Source organism: Gopherus flavomarginatus, chromosome 4 (genome assembly GCF_025201925.1).
Source record: "Gopherus flavomarginatus isolate rGopFla2 chromosome 4, rGopFla2.mat.asm, whole genome shotgun sequence".
Lineage (NCBI taxonomy): Eukaryota > Metazoa > Chordata > Testudines > Testudinidae > Gopherus > Gopherus flavomarginatus.
In genome coordinates, this window is record NC_066620.1 from 28,577,145 (window position 1) to 28,582,517 (window position 5,373).

The 5,373-nt window shown below is 55.9% G+C and overlaps 1 non-coding gene across 1 annotated transcript; it reads right to left on the reverse strand.

The window, feature by feature from the left end:
• Nucleotides 1–3,048: 3,048 nt before the first annotated feature.
• Nucleotides 3,049–3,120, reverse strand: TRNAQ-CUG (transfer RNA glutamine (anticodon CUG)). The gene has a single exon. It is a non-coding gene; the product is annotated as a tRNA-Gln (tRNA).
• Nucleotides 3,121–5,373: the final 2,253 nt, after the last annotated feature.

Genomic DNA, 5,373 nt, shown 5'->3' on the forward strand with positions numbered 1-5,373 from the left:
GCCAGTCCTAGTCCTCGCTGACCCAAACAAACCATTTATCCTGCATGCTGATGCCAGTTTGGAGGGTCTGGGAGCAGTCCCCTACCAGGAAGTGGAAGGCAAATGTAAATCTGTAGCCTTTGCCAGCTGAGGACTGTCTGATAGCGAAACTTGCTATCCCATCCACCAGCTGCAGTTCTTGGCCTTGAAATGGGCCATTACTGAGAAATTTCGACACTACTTGTCTGGTGCTCAGTTTCAGGTGTGGACAGAGAACAATCCACTGACTTACGTGTTAACAACGGCTAAGCTGGATGCTACAGGGCACAGATGGGTGTCTACTTTTGCTAGCTGTGACTTCAGCATTCAATACCAATGAGCTGGTATAATAGGGAGTGTGATTTATCAGGACGACCAATTCTTGGCTGGGGGGAGGATATAAGCAGAATCAGAATGAACTCTACCCTGACATCTGTTGATGATGTGTTGTAAAGGCCTTTTGTTGCTGATGTGCATGGTCACACCCACCCCGCATTGCATGATGGGGGTGCTTGTCCAAATGGTCATTTCAGCTGCCGTGGGATCCCCAGTCTCTTTGTTATTACGGCAGGAGTAATAAAGTGTAGTTATCCTGGTGATATGAATCAAGGACAGTAGAACGGTACTTAGCAGTTCATGATTTCATGAATCACCAGAATCTATATATATCTCTTTAGGCAAGGGACGTGGGTTCCAAGGCATAGTGAATTAAGGCAGATTGAAAATGAATATAGATGATGTGGGAGGGGAGTAGAGATTAGGGATTAGATTAGATTAGATTAGGGGAGGGGCAGGGCAGGGCAGGGATCCAGGGATACTGGTTTTCTCCACCTCCTGCAGCTGCCTTGGTCCTTTCAGTGTGTTTCTTGTTCCAAATTCATTTGCTGACTTTTGTAACTCACCCCAGAGATGGCTGCATCTCAGTGTTGGGTGAGGCACCTTTGGCTGCATCATCTCCTAACTGCATCTCTCTCCCCCTTCGGGTGACCCTGCAGCACTCAGCAAACATCCACAAGATTATGCAGCACTTTGAGCACTGGGCAGGCAGGGGTCAGGCTCCCAGCCCTCCCTCCAGAGAATGGGACCCAGCACCCCCTGCTTTTTACAGGGATTAAAAAGGGGCAAAGGGGGGCAAATCAGAGGAGGGAGTGGCCAGGGTCTAAGCAGGGGGTGGAAATTGACTAGTCGGGGGGTCAAGCAGCTGGAGGCAGAGTTAGGAGAGGGACTGAAGGGCAAAGTCAGGGAGGGGGGGAGGAGCGGGAGTTAAGCCCAGAGGGAGGCGCTGCCAGAGGGTTAAACCCTGGCACAGGCAGGGGAAGAGGGGTAACAGTTATCCCGGTGGGCTGAGACTCCAGTGTTCACAAACATGGGAGGAAGGAGCAGAGGGCTTTTTTATTTCCTCTCTCACAGGCAGCACCTCTCAGCATGGGCTTCCCAGGGCTGGGCTCTTAAAGGCACAGGCATCCCACTGCCTAGACACTGCAGCTCCTCTCTGATGTAACCTGCTGAGGTGCTGCAGTAGGAGACTCAATTCAGTGAAACTGGGCATTCCCTATATGCCCCCTAGTCAGGGGGCTGTGCACCCCCTTCCCTGAATTTCCCCAACACCCCCTCCCTCAGTGGTCAGGTAGTTACATGCAGCGCTGCCAATGTTGTCATTGGTTGCAAATTTGAATGGAAATTGAAACGTTAACACACACTTTAAAAGCAGATACAACGTATGAAAACTACTTGTACCTGAGAAAGTCAAATAGGTTTGGAAAGTCTGGACAAAGCCGGGTTTCCTCACCCAGCTGTTGTGTTTGCTGACAATGTCGGTGCATTGGCTTGGGCAGTGTTGGCCAACCTTAGAATTTCAAATGATGATTTGTAAGCGAGGTGTGAATGAGCTCTCCCCTGGCAGCTACTGATGACCAGGGTTGGGAGGAGGCTTTGGGACCAGACTGTATTTACATGAACTCACCTACTCTGCTGAGGTATCCAGCGGACAGAGCTGGGCTGCCTCTGCTCTAGGTGCCCAGAGGAGGGAAGGTGTGTTGGGCTCCAGCCTGGGACTCTTCCTCCCTCCTGCCAAGCCCTGACTATTAATCCCAGCCCTGTCACTCCTTTCTTCAAGCGCCATGTGGGCCAGAGGAAAAGTGTGGTAGGAAGCACAAGGGCCAAGCTTGTGAACATCAGGTGAAGCAGCTAGAATCCCAACTATCAGGGTAGCAAGTTTTAGAGCCCTAACCCATTGTGGCCATCCCAGCCAAAGACCTGGCTCTAGGAGGTGTGAGTCACCCAGCAGGAGCAGAAAGATTCACTCTTACACAGCTGGAGACAGAGGAGTTGAGTTCTGGGGCTTTACCACAAGCATGGGTGGCAAGTTTGTAGAAATTTTGGTGGTGCCCAAAACCTGCCCCCCAACTGTGCCCCCCAAACTCCACCCCCACCTGCCTAAGGCTCTGGGAGGGGATTTAGGGGGGAGGTCTGGGCTACAGATCCTGGGCTGGGGATTAGGGTGCAGGAGCGGTGCAGGGTTCAGGCTTTAGGATGGAGTTTGGGTGCTGAGTGCAGGCTCTAGGCTGGGGCAGGGGGGTGGGGTTGTAGGAAGGGGTGAGAGGTGCAGGCTCTGGGGGTGGGAAGGGGTGCACCCTCTGGGAAGGAGTTTGGGGATAGGAGGGAGTGTAGGGCTGAGGATGAGGGATTCATGATGCAGGAGGGGGCTCAGGACTGGGGCAGAGTATCAGGGTTCAGAGGGAGCTCAAGGTTGGGGGTGTTGGAGAGGCTAAAGGCAGCCTGCACTAGGACTCTGGGGCAGCAGTTCTGCCCAGAATCCCTCTACTCCAGCAGCAGGAGCAGGCAGGAGACAGGCCCATGCTGCTTTTTGTCAGGCAGGGACACACCGCGGCAGGAGGAGGGCTGCCAGGGCCCAGGGGAAGAGACCCAACTCCAAATATTGCTGGAGCAGGGCCCCCAGCCCTGAATATTCCTGGGGCCCGAGCATCGCAAATTTATATAACCTGCCGCCTATGACCACAAGCCAACACAAGGTCCCACTGAGATTTGAACTCAGATTACAGGATTCAGAGTCCTGAGTGCTGCCCATTACACCATGGGACCAGCTTAGGCTGCCTTCTCTGCAGATCGGTGACCCTCATGGGGCTGGCTTGTGTAAGGGGGCTCTTGGCCCTTTACTAAAACTTAGTGTGGGTGGGCGGGTGGTGGTGGTGGTTGGCTAGTTCCCAGCACCAATAGAAGGGGGAAGGATGAATGGGAAATCAGGACCCTGAGACTGACAGTCCCCAGGGACAATGGGGAGAGGCCAAAGCTCCAAGTTAGCGGCACTGACAGGCCAGGCAGTGTAATGAGAGAGTCACCAGGCCAGGGGGTCCCATCCTCCATGTGAGCTGGAACTGCCTGGGCTAGAGTGGGGCAGAGCTAAGGAGAGAGCAGGAGCCCGAGAAGAGCGGGGAGCAGAGCTGTGCAGATGTAGTGCCAGAAACTGCTGCATGTAGGAATTTGCAACCTGTAGCAGTTACTGATACCTGAAGTTGTTCTTATTTGCTGACTTGTCCTAATTGGCTAAAACTTGACAGTGGTTTCTCTAGCAAAGGCCAGTCCCTGGCCCCTTGGTCCAGACATCCTCCTTCATATCAGGCTAGGGTGACCAGATGTCAAAGATGAAATATTGGGATGCGGGGGGTGGAGCAAAAAAAAAAGCCAGAGGGCCCCCCCTGCCGCCAAGTGGAAGTGGCACAACCCCATCTCCAACCAATTCTCGGCTCCAACCTCTGCTACACCCCCAGCTCCCCCATCCTCTCACTCCTGGGTCCAGCCTGGGCTCCGAGCTCTGCAGCCGAGCCATGATCCGGGCCCCTGCTGCAGCTCCCGGGCAAGGGGTGAACCAGGCAGTTCCTGGCAGGAGTGTGTCCGCCCCACGTATGTCTCCGCCCCCCGCTCACCTGGGCCCTGCCTGCTCCATGCTGCCCCCAGCTCCACTACGCTGCCCCGCAGGCTGCAGGGCTGGAGCAGCTTCTGTGCTGTGCTCCTGGCCATGGCCATGGCCTGTGTGCAAACTGCGGGGGAGGGGTGCTGCCTTCCCTCTCCAGGTCTGCAAGGGGAATGTGAAGCGGCTGTTCCCGCAGGGGCGGGGCACTGGGTTCCCTCCCCAGCTCCGCCAGGGGACTGGGGAGCGGCCGTTCCTGCTGGGGCGGGGTGCTGGCTTCCCTCCCCAGCTCTGAGAGGGGCGTGGGGTGCGGCCGCTCGAGCAGGGGCAGGGTGCTGGCTTCCCTCCCCAGCTCTGGGAGGGGCCTAGGGAGTGGCGGTTCGAGTGGGGGCAGGCAGCGAGCTCCTTGTTTTAGTCACAGCCTCAGAGCCAGCGTGAGCCCCCTCTCCGGTGTGCAGGGGGGGTGGGGAGCATCTCTCCCTCCCACTCAGCCCCAGGGGGATGGTTACAGGTAGGCAGGTATCCTGAGCCCAGCAGCCCCTCCCCCCTGCCAGCCACGTCATTTGCATTTTCACAAACCATTTTCATCTTACCCAATTGTTTCCCTGGATTTGAATTCAAATCCTCGGCCGTTACAGGAGCAGGGCCTGGATCCTGTTCCAAAGAGACACAGTCACCCCCCAACAGGGCCTCCCAGCCATTATCCTGGAGAATCCCAACGACCAGCCTGGGTCTGCACAGGGATCTGGGCCATAGACAGGACAAGGGGATTCACCCCAGGGACCGTCACCCAGGTCCCACAGCCCCTCAGCATCTGCGGCTGCACCACCACAGTTCTCTCTGTCCCAGGGTCTTGCCCCCCCATGCGTGTTTCCCCACTGACCCTTGGGCAGCCCCCTATGTTTCTCTGCTCCACCATCCCCAGTCCATGCTGCTGCTGCTTCTCCTGCAGCTTTTCTTCAGGCTCTATCTCTCTCTTATGGTCCTCTCGCACTCTCAGGCTCTGCTCCCATCCTATATGTCTTCAATCCCCTGATGGGGAACCCGATCCTGAAAACTCTCATCTGGTTGGAGACCAGACCCTCGGGGATGTCTGGCTGCTGCTCCAGCTGCTCCCAGATCCTTTTGTAGCCCCATCTGGGTCAGGAATCTCCTCTTCAGACGTGTCCTTCTCCTCCCACTCACAATTAACTGTGCCTTGGTGAACTTCCCCGTGCATAACCCTCTTTGTGTACAGGATCACAATGTCCTTCTCAAGGAGATGGTGATAGGCCATCACTTCACCGTTCCCAAGTGGCTCTGGACTCACACGCCTGTGTGCTCTTTGCTCCCCCATGGTTTCCAGGAAGAACCCCTGATGTGGCAGCCCCTTCTCGTGGTCACCACCTCTTTGCCAAGGTCGAGTTGCAGACTCCTCCGCCCCTGGG